Here is an 18,402-nt window from a genome sequence, read left to right on the forward strand (position 1 = left end):
GGCCCGAGCATTGGTAGATACAGGAGCGGAGGCCACTCTTATTCATGGAAAATCAAAGAAGTTTACAGGTCAGCCTTTTACAATTACCGGATTGGGTGGAAAGGAAACTCCTGCCGTTCAAACTTTACTTGAAATGAGAATAGGTAGAATCCCTAGAAAAGAATACTCTGTACTAGTGGTGCCACTCTTAGAATTCATAATTGGAATTGATATTTTGAAAGGAATGACTTTGCATTTAGATGATGGATGTTACCAATTTGAAACTACGCATTATATATCGTCCAGGCCTATACGGGTTGGTCGTTTAAGAATGCCCCCCATAAAAGTTCCTCAGGCGACAAAAGTGGTTTGTCAGAAGCAGTATCGTATTCCAGGTGGTCATGAGGAGATTAGTACCACTATTCAGGAGTTGGTGGATGCAGGTGTTATAACCCCAGTTACTTCTGCTTGGAATAATCCTGTTTGGCCTGTACGTAAGAGTGATAATTCTTGGCGTATGACTGTTGATTATCGAGAATTGAACAAACACACACCCTCTTTGACCGTTGCAGTACCGGATGTCATTACTCTAATTGAAAGAATCCAAAAACATCCAGGTACATGGTATGCGTCCATTGATATTGCTAATGCTTTCTTTTCGATTCCGATTGCCCCCGAGTGTCAGGAACAGTTCAGTTTTCCGTGGAACGGGCGTCAGATGACGTTTAGAAGTCTTCCTCAGGGCTATGTGCATAGTCCTACGATATGTCACCGGCTGGTGGCAGAGCATTTGGCTGAGGTACCGGTTCATCCACAAATTCAGATGTGTCATTATATTGATGATGTTTTGATCCAAGGCGAAACACATGAGGAAGTTCAGACCCAATTGGACAGAGTCATTGAGTGCCTGCGTGAGAAAGGTTGGGAAATCAATCCGGATAAATTACAAGGCCCGTCCCAGGCTGTAACATTTTTGGGTATTAATTGGCATGAAGGGCACCGTGAAGTGATCCCTCAGGTTAAACAGAAAATCCTTGATTTTGCAGTTCCGAGGAATAGGAAAGAAGCCCAAAGCTTCATTGGTTTGTTTGGTTTTTGGCGTCAGCATATTCCTCATTTGAGTCAAATATTGGCCCCTTTGTACCAGGTCACTCGTAAAAAGAATGCATTTGAATGGGGTAAACCACAGCAAGATGCATTCAACCTAGCAAAAGAGGCAATTCAGCATGCTTTGGATTTATGGCCCGTACGTGATGGTGAGGTGGATTTGAATGTGTCTGTACAGGGCCTTTATGCGAATTGGAGTTTGTGGCAGAAACAAGGCAAGAGTAGAGTACCGTTAGGTTTCTGGACCAAAAAGTTACCTGATGCTGGTGAGCGTTATACACCTTTTGAGAAACAGTTACTTGCATGTTATTGGGCTCTGGTGGATACCGAGCAACTGACTTTGGGACATGATATAGTTTTGCGACCTGAAATTCCTATCATGCAGTGGGTTATGAGTTCGCCGAAAACTCACCGACCTGAAATTCCTATCATGCAGTGGGTTATGAGTTCGCCGAAAACTCACCGAATTGGACATGCTCAAGAGGCGAGTGTGATTAAATGGAAATGGTATATACAAGACAGGGCACGTGTGGGACAAAAAGGAGTTGCATCTTTACATGAGCAGGTGGCGCGAGCGCCATCGACTGAGACTGAGAGTGAATGTTCCGTACCTTTAGTACAGGAGTCTCCTGTCAAGTGGGGTAGACCTTTTGATGATTTGTCCGCAGAGGACAGAAACCATGTCTGGTTTACGGATGGTTCAGCAAGGTTCATAGGGACGAAACGGCACTGGAAAGCGGTGTCCTATAATCTGATCACACAAAAACTGCTGAGCACAACTGGTGAAGGTAAGAGCAGTCAATTTGCTGAACTTTATGCTGTTTATCAAGTTCTGAAACAAGAGTTACCTGGCACATGTCATATTTTCACCGATTCTTGGTCTACTGCCAATGGACTGGCAGTTTGGTTACCGACTTGGCATTCCCATAATTGGAAATTGCATTCAAAAGAATTGTGGGGAAAAGAATTATGGCAGGAGATTTGGGAGATGCTCCCACAGAGTACTGTTACAATCTTCCATGTGGATGCTCACACCCCGATAGATTCTCTTGACAAATTTTTTCATAACATTGCAGATGAGAAATCTAAAATTGCTGAGGCAGTGGTGGACAGGCAAGATTCTGATATTGCGGGATTGGCGAAATGGGCCCACCAGAAGGCAGGACATTTTGGAGAGAAAGCCACTAGCAGGTGGGCTGCTGATCGAGGAATTTATATTCCCCTAGATTTAATCAAAAATGTTATTTTACATTGTCCCATTTGTCAGCATATCAGACAGCGCAAAGTGCCCCAAATTGTTAAAGGTCATTTACATCGCGGGAAACTGCCCGCTCAAATTTGGCAGATTGATTACATCGGTCCACTTCCCATGAGTAGGAATTGTCAATATGTTTGCACTATTGTTGATACATACAGTGGCCTGTTGGTAGTCCTTCCCTGTAAGCAAGCTACCCAATTGAATACCATTAAAACATTGGAATTGATTATGATGTATTATGGTGTGCCATTCCAAATTCAATCTGATAATGCATCCCATTTTCGTGGAAGATTGGTACAGGAATTCTGTGTGGAAAACAATATTGACTGGGTATTTCATATCCCATATTATCCGCAGGCCTCGGGTCTTGTGGAGAGATTGAATGGTCTGCTGAAGGAGCAACTGCGTAAATTGACAGATGACAAGTATAAGAATTGGCGAGACTTTTTGCCCCAAGCGCTATTAATTTTGAATAATCGTCCTTTTCTAAATGCTGAATCTCCACTTATGCGTTTGTTTCCTCCGAATGTTAATGCTCAGCCAAATGAAATCAGAGAGACTGTGATGTACTGGGAAATTACTCCCGGAGCTTTGGCTCCATGTAGAGCGACCCCAGGGTCGGCAGGTTTAGACTTGCATGCCATGGATGACACCGTTATAAAAGGTAAAGATCGGGTCATCATCGCGACCGGTGTTGGTGTTCATATACCACCCGGGAATTTTGGATTAATCGCCCCTAGATCGGGGCTGGCTGTAAAAGGCATTCAGGTGCTTGGAGGGATCATTGACAGTGATTATCAGGGAGAGATTAAGGTGCTCCTGCTGAATAGCAGTGAGGCTGACTTACTGATACATCAAACTGACCGAGTGGCTCAATTACTCATAATGCCTGTCTTCAGTGGAGAGATCATAAAAGGCACTGCCCCAACTTTGCTAACTGTACGAGGCCAGAAAGGTTTTGGCTCCACAGATAACCCTGGGGCCAGGGTTTGGGTGCAGTCGCCTAAGAATCCCCCTGAACAAGCAGAGGTCATCGCCACCGGTCATGACAATACCATTTTAGTTATGAGACCAGGGAAAGATAGCTGGGAAGCGGTCCCGGCTGACAAATGTTACTTACGAGAATGAATAATGCCTGTATTTGATCTTCTTTCAGATCATTCTTTGGACTGTTGCTGCAGGATGTGTCGTCGTCGGACTATTTTCGGGTTGGTTCGACGAGAGAGGAGGGATCCCGTCAATCCGGGATGAGTTACGCACCCGAGTGTCGCGTTCCCTCGCTGCGTGGGATTCGTCATCGAACTTTTGGACCTTACTGGCGAAAAGGGTGACTGATGCCCCTCACTTCTGTTTGACACCGATGAGATCTGTACACGACATCTTGGCGACCTGTCTGGTTGCTGTCCCTGCTTCGCTAGAAACTTTGACTCATATTTTTAATATTTCAAAGGCTCGCCCCAATGTTCTTCTGGGCGATTTTGCTACCCATGCGTATTGCCCCTTATGTACTGAACTACCAGACCAGATACCCCCCATCCAGTCCCAAATAGTTACCTATAATATCACACAAGGAGATTTGTGTTTTTTCCTTACGTGTAATCCTGGTGCAATTTCTGAATGTCTGCGTCTAAAATTGAAAGGTGCTACTTCCTTTACCCTTCATGAGCGAACTTTGTGCTTTCAAAGGACACCGAAAACATGTGCTTCTGTCCAGAACAATATGACTTGCAAGAGTTTGGTAGTTACCCCCAGTCATTATCGCACGATGTTACTACCTGCCGGATGGCTTTTCTCATGTGGTAATACTTCCTGGCCATATGTCCCCGCAAATATTTCTGGAGGCCCTTGTGCCATTACGAGACTCAGTTTACTGATGTTCTCGTCACATCCGAATGCCAATTCTCGTGTGATTCGAGATACAGTGATGTTACAGGAGGATTGTGACTCGTCTTTGCATTTATATTCCAAGTCTGAATACCTTAGCCTGGCTATTTCAATTATTGGTGTTCCTGCTTTGGCGGTTTATAATGCCAAATCTATTGGGAAAATGGCCTGCTGGATGGTAAAATCCATTAATCATACTTCTACAGTCCTGTCTGACATGCTGTTAGACGCCCAGGGTGAACGCAGAGCCATCTTGCAAAATCGAGCGCCCATTGATTATCTTTTGCTTAAACATGGACACGATTGTTCTGATTTTGAGGGTCTTTGTTGTTTTAACTTGTCTGATCATACACAATCCATTCGCGCTCACATTGATAAGCTACATGACTTGACAGAAGAAGTTAGAAAACACATTGACCAGGGCTGGTTTGACTGGCTCTTTAATTGGTTACCTGATTTGTATCTGTTACGTCAAATATTAGGAGGTATTCTGATTACCATCGCTGTTTTGATTTCTATCTGTTGCTTTATTCAGTGTATTCCTTCACTACTTCAATTCTGCACATTTGGTACTAGACATAGATCAGTTAGCTTTGTTTCATATTATTCTTCCACAGATGTTAGTTCTGTTTAATGAATGTATAATAGACTGAAGTCAAGGGTGAAATGTACTGCTCGATTTTCCCGGCCCTATTGTGTTGACGGGTGATTAGTGTGACTTCAGTCTTACCATCCAAGTCTAAGGGTTAGAGTAGTGAATGGAGCCTATTTACTAGGCACTTCGACATGATCCTGTGTTCTTCCCCATAGATCAGGGCTTGCACACATATCCTAGGGGATAGATTCGTTAGTATTAGGGATAACCTGTCCTGTAGTGAGGGTATTTCATGGAGCCGTGCTGAATTCAGGCCTGGTAGGCCTCAAACGGGAGAGACTCCATCTTTCTTTCTGCTCCGGCAGCTTGAGATGCTTCTAGGTTAAGGGTGATGTTTTAGTTATGAGGTGTTATTCGCTTGGAGAGAACCGGTTCAGGCAAGCCCTTATCGAAGGATTGTATTTTTCTTCATGCCGAAGACACTACATCAGGCCGGCCGGCTGGGAACGTGTCCTTGGTACGGGGAGGTACAAGAATTTGGTGGGCGGCAGGTTACGGGCCGGAATTTTCCATGAGGAAATGCACCTCTATATTAGTGAAAGTCTGAGGCAGATACGGTGCACTTACTTCAGTCCGTAGGCGGCATCTAGCCGTTAGCAGTAAAGCTACTACTTATTCCAGGGAAGACAGATGACAAACTTGAAGGCGGAGAAAAACCGAGAGACAGATACTCTTCTAGCAGAATAGCCAGAGAGGAGAGAGTAGCCGATGAGGAAGAGGTCCCAGTGACTCGGAGAAGGGAGAAGGGAACAGATCCGTGACTGCGGTGTGACTTCCAGGCGAGCCGAGGCACAGACGAGAAGGGAACCTAGATGACCATTGAGTGCAGGCTACACACGACTAAGGTGATGTCGACCCCTTTCTTATTAAAGTGTACAACCTAATCTTTCACTTTTCTTTGCAGGTTATGTGTTACATAGTAATGTTATGTGATTGCGTATGTAATGAGTAATAAAGTACCCAGTTTGTAGTGAATCAACATGTGCTGTGTGTTCTTGTATAAGAGGGTAGCCTATTCTTCTAGTCAGCTGTGACTTGACATGAACAGATGTTAACCCTGATCAGGTAAGTGGTAACTGAATAAGGGAGAGAGGAGCCCCTCGAACCAGAGAACAGGTTGTGCTCAAACTGGCAGTTCTTGTGTGATCTGATAAATAGTAAAACTGATTCCCTTGTTGTATGTTATGGTAATCATAGGATGAACTTGTACTGAGGCTGCCGTCTGGGCAGGAAGTCCTGGGTCCGTCTGGGACCGCGAGGCTGAGGCTGCCGTCTGGGTAGGAAGTCCTGGGTCCGTCTGGGACCGCGAGGCTGAGGCTGCCGTCTGGGTAGGAAGTCCTGGGTCCGTCTGGGACCGCGAGGCTGAGGCTGCCGTCTGGGTAGGAAGTCCTGGGTCCGTCTGGGACCGTGAGGCTGAGGCTGCCGTCTGGGTAGGAAGTCCTGGGTCCGTCTGGGACCGCGAGGCTGAGGCTGCCGTCTGGGTAGGAAGTCCTGGGTCCGTCTGGGACCGCGAGGCTGAGGCTGCCGTCTGGGTAGGAAGTCCTGGGTCTGTCTGGGACCGCGAAGCTGAGGCTGCCGTCTGGGTAGGAAGTCCTGGGTCCGTCTGGGACCGCGAGGCTGAGACTGCCGTTTGGGTAGGAAGTCCTGGGTCCGTCTGGGACCGCGAGGCCGCCACTTGTATTATAAGAGGTCTAGATATATATATGTATATATATATCTATAGTAGGAATTCCCTGTCCTTAGGTGGTATATATCTGTGGTTACTTGTTGTGAATAGGCCCTAGGGAGAGGGTAACGTTCTGGCTGGGTTAGAGAGGCTCTGATGAGCGGGTTCTATCTGATCCGAAAACCCAAGCAGAACAGCATAATACACTGATTAGCAAAAGTAACTTAAAAAGTAATCCAAGTAACATGTACAATAATCTACAAAGTAACTGAAAAGTAATCTTGACTGTTAACTTACCTGTTAATCAACCAACAGCATTGAACCTGCATTAAACTGTAATTCACTAGATACATCTTGCAAAGTATTATTTCACTTACCTGCACCAGGCCTGGCTTGGTTCTAGAAATAAGCCTTACTGCTTACCCACACTACCACAAATAGAGAGTAAGGTATTATCTACTTTTACCTCTGCCTACCTTTGGGGTTCCACTGGACTCTGTGCACACTAGTATATACAGAGCCAGCTTCCTACATTGGTGGCAGCAGTGGGATCTAGAACTTTACATGTGTTTGACTGACTTGATCAATACCTGATCACACAACAGAACTCCTAATTTGTCTTTAGAAATTCTGATTTTTAATTTGACAAAATGTTTCCAAATTACTAAAAGTCTTGTTAGGGCCTTGGTTAAGTCCCTTTGCAATTTTAGAAAAATAAAAACTCACAATAGTTAGGGTTAAGGGGGTTAGAAACCTTTTGTAGAATGCCTCTTAACAAGAATCCAGCTATTAGTGCAATAATACCAATGACGGAGAATATTTTTGAGGAGCTCAACCTCACCCCTCATCTCCACTTAGAATTTAGGGAGTTATGGTCTCGATGTAAACTTAAAAACATTAACATGGGGTCCCACCTCTCCAAACAAAAGCTCCAGGAGCTGTTGGTATGGTATGCTAAGGACCATCCCTCTGAGCAAGGTGAAGACCTCTCAGAGGGGGAAGAAGATGGAGGGGGAGGAGGATAACTTCCAACTCCCCCCCCCCACGACTTAGGTAGAAAAGGGTCCGGTGCCCTCGACTCCAAGGATACAACTCTCAGCAAATGGATTCCGCACAGGTGGGTCAGGTGCTTCGGAGTCCATTGAGGACAGCCCCAATTAGGAGACCATCCTCTTAGTGAGGTTGACCAAGAGATTATATTGAGAGACCAGACTTCTGGCTCTAGAAAATGAGAAAGCAGAGATGGGCTTAGCTCCCATCAAGGGTGGCAGCAATTTACTAAACAAGTATAGAGCGCAATCTTATAATACTAAAATCCTCAAATGGATTGTCCCCGAATTTGAGGAAGGTGATGACATCACCAAATAGTTCACAGCTTATGAGAGAGCTTGTGAAATCAGAAAAGTGAGGAAGTCACTGGTAACTACAGGGACAGACTGGCGGCCACTACAGAGGTGGATGCTGGGTCTTATGACCTCATGAAGAACACTTTGAGGGCTTTGGGCTCAAAATGAGGACTATAGGATTAGATTCAGGGGGGGGCTCACAAAACCCAAAACCAATCCTGGATTTGCTTTGTTGACTAGTCAGTTAAGACACTAGATGTTTGGTTAACTGGACACAATATGCATGATTTCAATGGACTTTACAATAGGTTTATGAAAGAACCTATTTTGAGCAATTGCACTAATGAAAAGTTACATCAACATTTGGTAGACCTAGGTCTAATTTCTCCCGAAGAATTGGGAAAGAAGGTAGACTACTGGGTCAAAACAAGGGTGATAAAAACAACCACTGGGGGTGACCAAAAGAAAGAAGTTACTAAACCTCCCCAGAGGAAGGGGGGTGAGAACCCAAAGACAAAAAGCCAGAGTCTTCTAAAGGGCCCCAAAGACCTGCTAAAGAGGGTGGGTCCCAAAACTCTTCCCTGTCCAATAGTAGGTGCAAAGGGAAGAAAGTTGATCCCCTGAAGGGCTGGTGTTTCAACTGTAAGAAGTTGGGACACTTAGGTGGAGATGCTACTTTCCCTAGCAAGAAGCCCCCTAGTCCTCCTCCAGTTACTACTGGTGTAGTCAGTCTCTAGATGGGATCAGCAGTGTGCCCAGAGCAAATTAGGGTTCATACTGAAGCAGTTCTTGTCACGGAGGGGCAGTTGAGTTTGCCACTTTAGCTGTGTGGCCACCCAACTTAAAGAAGTGTTTGCAATACCCCTGGATAAATGGGACTAGAATAGAAGCACTGAGGGATAAAGGTGACGGTGTCACTATGGTGAGAGACACACTGGTTTCACCAGAGCAATACCGGATTGTGAAATCTTACCCAGTCACCAACGCTGACAGGGTTACTACTAACATTGCCATGGCTGGGGTGACATTAGACTGCGGGGGGCGGGGGGGGGGATTACTGGCCTGAATCAGGTAGTGGTTTTTCCAAAGCTTCCAGCTGCCTGTCTGCTTGGAAATGACCTGAAGACCTCAGCATGGAGTGAGGTAAAATTGAAAACCCATGCAGCAATGCTGAACATCCCTGAGATTGTGTGAATCAAGACTAGAGCAAAGAGCCGAAAACAGGTTGAAGAAGAAGTGTTGGCGCCTGAAAGAATGGCACAACCATCCAAAAGGAAAGGCAAGAATACTGGGAAACCAGCTTCTGCACAGCCAAAAACTCAGGAGCCCTCTCCTCAGGGAGAGGACTTGGAAGCCCCAGAGGGAACTAAGCCATGGAACTTGACCCTTACAAGGTTGAGCTCTTAGGCCCAGGAGGACCCACAAGGGAAGAGCTGTGCCTTGGGCAGCAGACCGGTCCAACTCTTGAAAGCCTGAGTCAGCAAGCTGCTGCACAGGAAAAGGAAGATGTCAGTTGTACCCACAGAGCCTATTGGGAGGAGTGACTACTGTACACGGAAGCCAAAGAACCCAACCCGGGTGCCACTAGGAGAGTGGTAGTGCCTCAAATGTGCAAGGAGTTCGTACTCACTTTGGCTCATGACATTCCCCTAGCTGGGCATCTTTGCCAAACCAAGACTCGGGAAAGGGTAGTCAGCCACTTTTACTGGCCCCAGCTGTCCCAGAAGGTAAAGGAGTTTGTCAGCCCCTGTGACACCTGTCAAGCCACTGGTGAATGGGCCCCGTGAGACACTGGGAGGGAGAACAGACAAACAAGAGCACAAGGGTGATGGATGGAATGGCCCTCAAACAGGTATAGAAAGCAGCTGACTTTTCCCAAAAGAATAGCGAGGCAGTATGGAAAAAGACAAAGTAGAAAGGGCAGAGGAGCGTGGCGACAAAACCTAGGTACATGAACATAGCAGACCCTTTAGAAAGTCATCTTTTTGAGCACCGATGGACAGATTTGGGCAAATCAAATAGTATTTGTATAGTGTGGTTTATCACCTCAGGGGCTATCCAGGTGCTGTGCTGCAGGTGTCAATTGACGAGCCAGGTCTGAAGTCCCTTCCAGAAGTGGTTCTGCAAGGATTAGGTGCAGAGGTAGAGGGTGCTCCTGGCTTTGGTGGCGAGGTGGAAGAAGGAGGAGCAGCAGTAGCAGATACGGGATGTCTGAGCGAGGGTGAGGTGTGTGAAGCAGGAGGTTTCTGGTGAGTTGGTAGATGATGATGCGGTGGTTCAAGTAGTCTAGCCCTTGGTTGTGGAGGGTTTGGTAGGCTGAGGTGAGGAGCTTGAACTGGCATCTCTTCTGGGTGGGGAGCTAGTGGCGGTCCTACAGGTGCTGGGTGATATGTGATGTGTGTCCTCTTGGCAGGGTGAGGATCAGTCTGGCTGCTGCGCTCTGGATTGTCTGGAGTCCATTCATGAGTTTAGTGGAGATGACTGCAGAGAGTGTATTGCCATAGTCAAGCCGGCTGGTGATGAGGGTCTGCATCACCGTTTTTCTTGTGCTGATGGGGAGTTTCAGCTCTAACGCCTTTGTTTGACGTCACTGTGGATTCCTGTTGTGGGTGTTTACCGCTGCAGACATCTGTTGTGGACGATATACTTCGCTGCTGTATCCCGCTCAATCACCCTGTGGAGGACCACGACATCCACCACGAGTCTACTCAGGTGTTTCCGGTCTTGCTGATGAGGGGGAGGCACTGGACCATCTCCGTGCATGAAGCGCAGCCTCTACCCCCGCAGCGTGGGACGTGCGCGGGACGTGCCGGGCGAAGCCCGGGCCAAGGGCGGGCCCATCTGAGGCAGTCAGAGGCCGGAGGAGGCTGGGCTGGGCCACATCATTTGGCTCTGGCATAAGCCCCTTATGCTGTCCCGGCCCCTGTCTTGGGAACATTCGGCTATAAGGTAATGTGAAGCAGTTTTCTACTTACCGCCCCCACTGCACTGTTTGGTGGGCTTGCAATTGGGCTACCCGGTCATTATTGACATTAAATGAGTAAACTAAGAGTAGCCGGGTCCCTGGACACATTTATTGTAAGGGCCGAGACGCATGAAATCCAAGTGACCAAGAGACGGCTGTCTTTGGACCCCGCCACGCTACAGTCTCTTCTGTTGCTGGGAGGTCCAGTTTCAGCTAATGTAACATGTCCAAACACAGTAAATACATCACCAGCGAGGACTGACTCTGCTTCCCCCAATCCACCCTTATCACTCCTGGACTCTCCCAATACGTCTGTTCAAGGTGCGTTCTGTATTAACACCATGGGACAGGCTGCAAAGTCGCAAAGGAACATTAAATTAAGTGTTCAATCTACTAAAAGGAAGAAAAATGCAGTCATCGCTAAGCCCAATCCAAAAAACGCAAAAGGTCATCAATTTGCTAGCAGCCCAAATGATCATGTGTCTATCACTACAAACTCAGTAGCGACCCAGACAGACATTACTTCAGAATTTATGTGCAATGAGGCTGACACAGGCGCTGTTGGGGGAGCCATACCCACAGGGCCTGCAATGGAAGCTCTTGAAACTATGCTGGCTAACATCAAGGATGTGATTGACAAAAATGTTGACCTGCTTTGGGGGAAATTAAAGCAATTGGACTGTGTTATGGACAATTTAAGCGGTGGGAAGTTGAACAAAGCTCCTGATGAAGTGGGGGGGGGGGAGAACCCTATAATATCTGTGGCCAACAAATATGGGCTCGATTTGCAACTGATGGGTACTGTCCCTCCTCCGGATATCCCCTTTGTTAACCCCGGTGTATCTTGCCTTAACCGAAATGATTTTTCTGTGCCGAACCCCACCCCCACGCGGAGGGAAAGTCTGGGCATGCTACGAGTGCATAATATAAACAACCCAATTTCGGCCCTAGGGAGCGTGAACTGCAATCAGCCTCAGCAGGGTATTATTGTGGCTGACCCGAGCAATGATGCTGTAGATCGTCTCAGGGACACACGCTTAAGTCCAAATACTGATGTTCTGAGCCTACCACTGGCCTCCAGTTCTTATGTGCTAGTCCTGGCTGATGTTCTTAATCTTGCTGGGGGTCAGAGGGAGTCCTGGGCAGATCTCTGCAACAAATCTGTAGATTGGCTATGTAAACAAAGGTTTCCACTTTTCCTCAATGGATGAAATTATTATGGCCAGGAGAGTAGGGTGGGTTGGCCAATCGGACAAGATTATTAACGGAGACTGTATCGTCCTTAACTTCTGTAGACCACAAATGGTTTGTCGTTTATTAAGTGTCCAAGAACAATCTTTCTTACAAAGCACTGGCATTTGTGCCCTGCACTTAGGTTATTTTTACAAACCACCAGCCACACCGTTTAGGGATGTTTATGCACTACAGCTGGCAGCCAATAGGTTTCATGCACTTTCCAACTTAGATGCCCAGGACTGACAACCACTGCTGATGACTAACACACAGGATTGTGAGGAGGACCAACTAGGTATCATACTCCCATCTTACAACGATAAGCCAGTTTTCACCAGGGCTAACAGGGGAGCTGACCTGAGCATTCTAAGGTGGAATGTAGCGGGGCTTCAACATAGGCTTGGCGACCAGAACTGGCTGCGTGTAATAAAGGAACAAGACGTAGTCCTGATCCAGGAGACCTGGGCTATTGAAGACTTACATATTGAAGGGTTCCACTGTTTTAGTGTAGTAGCCTCAAGCCCCAAAATGGGCAGACCGTCGGGGGGTTTATTCTTTGGGATTAATGTGGCCGCTGGAGGCAGTTTCAAGGCCCTCCCAACTAACAGTAAAAACTATCAAGTTGTGTTTCTTAAAAGGAGAGTTTGTTTCTACCTGGTACATTTTTATAACAATGATTTCTATTCTGTTCCCAACTGGAACTTCATTGGGCTTTTTGATTTTATCTCGAATCTAGATAACCATAAAAATAAGGAGGGACCCATTGGGATTCTCTTGGGGGGAGATTTTAATGCCAAACTTACCGATGTGGAGCATGATGAAGGGACAAGCAATTTTGGTACCTCTTTTCGTAGGGGTGCAGAGCTAGCAATGTTCCTAAGATCATATAATTTGGCCAATGTTAAGGATCTGGTGAGCGATCCTAATGTCACCAACCACCAATTACCAACATTTAGGGGAAGGGGATGTTTCTCAAACATCGATTATATTTTTATTTCCCCTTCTCTTGAAGATCAGCTAATGGCCGCAGAGGTCATTGCCACGGATCATGGGGATCACAACCCTATTAAAATAGTAATGAGTTCTGCACCTCGGCCCGTGTTTCCTTCTGAATGCGTGGCAAAAAACTTCACGCCCTCAACTGATAACTTAAGACTAATATAGAAGGGTGTTGATAGTGGCGAACTCTTTAAAACATTAGTTAAGGGCCATATGCATCTCGTTAACTCTTGATTGTTACCACAAACTGCACACACTGAGGTAGTCCAGGACTTTTCTAAACTGTCTGGCCACCAAAACTCTCCAGTCGAAACCTGCCCCTTCGGCAGGAAACAACCCTAGATGTACATTGGCCAATAGGAATCTCCGCAGGGCATTGTCATCTAACCCGAGGTGTGCCATAGATGTACAATTGGCAAGGCGGAAATATAACAGCGATTTCGAATCGGAAGGTAGCTCTTCTAAACGAACGCTGGGAAACTCCATCACAGGCCGCCAGCATAAAAAAGGGCAACATCTTCTGGTCCGCAGTAAGGGACCTCTGATCGATGGGCAGCTATTAACCCCCATAAGCTGCAATATCTCTAGTGAGTCCTGGGAAAATCATTTCTCAAAAATGTATGCTACCCCCCAATCAGAGACAGATCTATATGACCACGGCTCACTTGCCACCATAGAGCTAACTATCTCTGAAGTAGAAGAGGCTATCCATCAGAGCATTGGGAACAAAGCACCGATGACACAGAATTTGGACGATGCACCTACATGCCCAATGAGAATGTTGAAAGCGTGGGATGCAAAGTAGGAGGCTACAACACCGGGGCAAAAGACTCCTATAAGAAGGGGCAGAAACTCACCTGCCTATGCCAGGATCTGAGCTCGTTGCAGGTTGGGCCCCATCTGCTCATTGCCGTTGCTCTCGTCCACCTTTGGGCCCCGGTAGACATCATAGATCTGCTGATCATCAAAGTTAGTCAGGGTAAGAGGCTGACAGTCCTGCACGCAGGAAACGGGCACAACATAGCAGACGTCATCCTCCAGAAAACGCACGAAAGCAAGCATCTCAGCTGAAGACCCCCGAGAGCGCTTACCCGTAGTGATCGGCAATCGACTACTCTTGCCTGGCGCAGGTACCAGCTCAGACACCAAAGACGGATAAAAGTTCCAACCATCCCTGCCCGATCGCTCTCCTGTGACTTCCCAGTAGAGCCGTCATTTTTGATAGGAATACAACAACGGCAAAGCGCTAACAACAGCAGTAAAACCGGTTTCTACTAAACTATTAATCGACGTTGCAAATATTTATCTTTAAAAAGTAAGAATTAATTCATTCTTCTTTAAAACACTGGCCTCTGAGCAAACGGAGTCCCAGTGCGCCTGGAGGAGGCACTGAACACTGTGTACTACCAGTGGCCACCGGACATGTACGGAAGCCTGGTGAGTGGGCGGAGCAGTTGGGGACGGATAGGGAAATACATTGGCTATAGCGTTGCCCAGGGTGGATGCCAAGTGGGTGTTGAGATGGGATGGGAGGAAAGGATGATAGTTACAAGAACACAGCAGTGATCGGAGGGGAGGACGATTCTGCTCAGAGAAGTGATGGGGAGGTTTAGGGGGAGTTTTTGAAGGGTAAGAAGCACGCTAGGGATGCGTGTGCAGCAGCGGGGGGAGGGGCGGAGATGGTGCTGAAGGCTGGCACAGGAAAGGCAGATGGCTGGGGAGAAGGGAGGGGGGAATGCGGGGAGCAGCTGTGCGTGTGAACGCCATCGTGCACTCTAGCTTGTCGCCAGCACAAACATGTGGGTAGCACTTTCAAAACCCACCTACTAAATGTCTCGCCAGACCAGCGCATGCGCTGGGGGTCAGGCGAGACCTAAAAAAGGGAGAGAGCTCATTCAAATGCTAGACCTTAGAAGGCCCGCAAGACTTTAGATGCCCAGGTGTTTTAGCCCCAGCAGGTGGACCCTAACAGTGGCAAGTGTGGGTTAACCTTGAAGGTCTGTCCACCACAATCCATACTGAAGTTCACCTTCAGTCTTGTCGGCAGGTCTACAAAGTAGCACATCCTAGAGCAACAGTGACTCTGTCACTGAGGTCACAGGACCTTTGAGCAAGGCATCTCTAGGGCGGTGCGATCGCTCCGGGCGCTGACTTCGGGTGGGGCCATCATGTTTGCAAGTATATTATGGTTTTAAATGCACTTGGTGCCTCCTTCCTGGCCTCCAGACATTTTCAGCAACAATAAAAATTCCATGATAACTCCGGTGATTAATGTTCTTCTAGAGAGAGAGGTCAGAGTTTTGTCTAGTCGAAATTTTGACTCGTGGAAAGGTAGCTTAGAAGCTTAATGTGCCTGCTGCAAAGGACATGTAACATTCAGATCACAACGCGCACGCAATGTAAATAGGTTTGTGGGTTACTGCTTTTGTCAGAGAGATCCTTTTGTTACTTGCAGTTTATAAGTTAAAATCCTAACATTGAACAGTGAGCTATTAACTGTCATCTAAGAGCTGCATGCAAACTGCAAGGTATAAATTAGAGCGTTATGTTCCCCCCACCCCATAGTCTCTGATTATCCTAATGTTACAGAAAAAGGGTTCATTTGGATAGAAATCAACTCTGGTTATTAAAGAGAACCCCCAACCATGGTATTACGTTTTAAATTCTGAGTTTGTGTTTTTCCAGACCAATCACTATTAAACTATACGGCCTACTAGTATGGTTGTCATGTGAATCCTACACCTTGCAGTCTTTAGTCTTATGTAACATTTTCTATACAGTGATTTACACAAGTATAATTGATTGTCTCTAAGTTATGTGTTTAATCTAAAGTGCCCTCACACCCTATACTGGCATCAGTGGCGCTGTAAATCAAACTAAATGAATGTGAGAGAGAGTGTGGTTATGGAGACTTGAGGGGCACTGTTAAAGGGTGGTAGTGAGGGAATCCGTGGCGGAGGTGGTCATTGGGGGGCACCAACAAACGTTGTTGCACAGGGTGCTGCCAGTGCTAAAGCCGGCCCTGCCCTTGAGGCTAGTCTGCCTCACCCATTGGTACCTCCATTGGCCTTGTTTCAGCAGTAGCAGCTGCAATTTACCAGGGATCGACAGTGCAGGATTTGCACACACACCAAACTAAGGGGCATATGTCCAAGCCCCTATCGCCACCACAACGTCACTTTTTCCGACGTAGTGGTGGCGATAGGGGCTTCCCCTTATTTACAAGGCAGTGTTAAGCCACATAATGTGGCTTAACGCGGCATTGTAAATATGGCCCCTTTTCACGCAACGGTTAACGTGAAAGGGGTGGGCAGTGGGTGTTGCGATGGGCGCCCCCTAGCTGTACACACAGACCTTTCTTTCCCGCTCGCACACACTGTCAAGAGAGGAGCAGGGAGAAGCAGGGGTGAAGTGTTATCACTGATTGTCCAGCAAGAGGAGCTTGCAGCTCATCACAGCGTGGACTTTTTAAACACCCTGCAAGGCTCTTTAGGTCATGAGAGCACGCCGGACCCAGGGCCAAGTCAGCACATATAACTCGACAGTACAGCTTTGCATATGTGGAGCTGACACTTGGTCATTTTGAAGGAAGTATGTCAGGATAATTTCCTATTTCATAAAATAGTATTTTATATTCCACAACATTCTATGCTGAATATGATTAGAATGCAGCTTTTAATCGAATGTCTGACTGGTTTCATCTCTTTTTGTCTATTAATGTAGCTGGCCTTCATGTGTTTCTCCCCGAGAGAATAGGCGCGGTGACGCCGCACATAATATAATTTTATCCAGGGAAAATTGAGTTTATGCGAACGCAGCTTCACGCTGCAGTGTCTGAGCAGTTGTTGGGTAGGGGTGTGTGCAGCTCAGATTATGCAGAGGAAGAGTAGATATAACAAGTATTCGCAAAGCCAAAAGCTCTACCCTCTGGGACAGCTTTTAAATTTAGCACCCAAGAGGGGGAGGAGGGTTGGATAACTGACTGATTTGAAAAAAGCACTAGAAAGCGTACTGTGCTGCATGCTTCATAGCGCTTTTAGGTCCAGATTGCAGAGAGGGGGTAGGTGTGAGGGGGTGAGGAAGGAGGAAGAAAAAGAGTACAAGGGAGGGAAATGGGAAAACGAGACAGTGGGAAGAAGGGAAAAGGCAAGAAAGAGGACAAAAGGGAAGAAGGAGAAAGAACATGAACCACATATTCGCAAAACTGTATTTAGTGAGGATTAGCTGTGAGTTACTACTTTTCACCAGGTTAGTGCCCTTCCATTTCTGGTGCTTTACAACAGTTTTAAGCTCTTATTAGAGTTTCACATTGCTCAAATTGGTATAATTTCTCATATTTATATAATTCCCTCATCTTCATTGCTTTATTTTGCTTGCGAGAAAATGTCACTCATAGCTGTTGAATGTCACTCATAATTACACTGAAATTTTGAAAATGTCACACATAAGCCGTCTGAAACCTTGGCAGCTATGCATGTATGTGGTTCCCAGGGCCGTCAATCTTGTAGCGTGCGAAACGCTACGAATGACGGCCAGGGCATCATTTTTGGCCAGCCCCGTGCAGCGCTGCTGAAATACAGCAGTGACGTGAGCCACCACCACGCACTCCTTTGAATAAGTGGATTCTCGGCAGCCAGGGGACAGCTGGGCGATTTGCAGAACCCCTACGGTAGGGGCCCTGCCACCACTGTGGAGTCTACAGGAGAGGGAAGCTAAATATTCGATTAAGTTGTTTGTGTGCATACAGTTACCGGCTGTAACTTTCTGCACACAAAACAACCTGTATTGCAGAGGACACTTGTAGTCTGATGTTGGGGCTATGGGGGTCTACTTTCATGTATGCCTAAAGGAGCTCTCAATTGTTCTCACACCTGATTTCGTTAGGATTCTATGTTTCTTAGGAATGATGAGATGAATCTCTCTGGAATGATGGTAGTGGTGAGTGTTAACATTGCAGTAATGTGCGCTAATGTACTGCATCGGTAAACAGTTATAAGGTCCTAAAGGCGAGACCGATTGCATTCCAAACGCTTGTTTTAAATTACAGTGCGTTCCTGTGGCCACATATGGGGCTGAGATTTGGGGTATCGCAAACAGTTCCTGTATTCAGCAAGAAGAAAACAGGTTTTGCAGGAAACTGCTGGGTGTCCCAATCTCTACCCCACAATACATTTGCCACAGAGAACTTAATCTTAATTTTATATCTGACTTTATACGTGCTCGACCTGCTCTTTTTTGGTTATCAGTATGGAAGGATCAGGCCGCCTCCCCTACCAGAGAGATTATCAATGACTGCGTTATGTGTGAGAA

The 18,402-nt window shown here is 46.7% G+C and overlaps 1 protein-coding gene across 1 annotated transcript in view; it reads right to left on the bottom strand.

Annotated features, from left to right (window-relative positions):
• Nucleotides 1–18,402, bottom strand: part of LOC146788763 (uncharacterized) — a 357,517-nt gene that overhangs the window by 53,720 nt on the left and 285,395 nt on the right. The gene's annotated exons all lie outside the window — the stretch shown is intronic.

The sequence above is a fragment of the Triturus cristatus genome, chromosome 10 (assembly GCF_964204655.1).
Source record: "Triturus cristatus chromosome 10, aTriCri1.1, whole genome shotgun sequence".
Classification (NCBI taxonomy): Eukaryota; Metazoa; Chordata; class Amphibia; order Caudata; family Salamandridae; genus Triturus; species Triturus cristatus.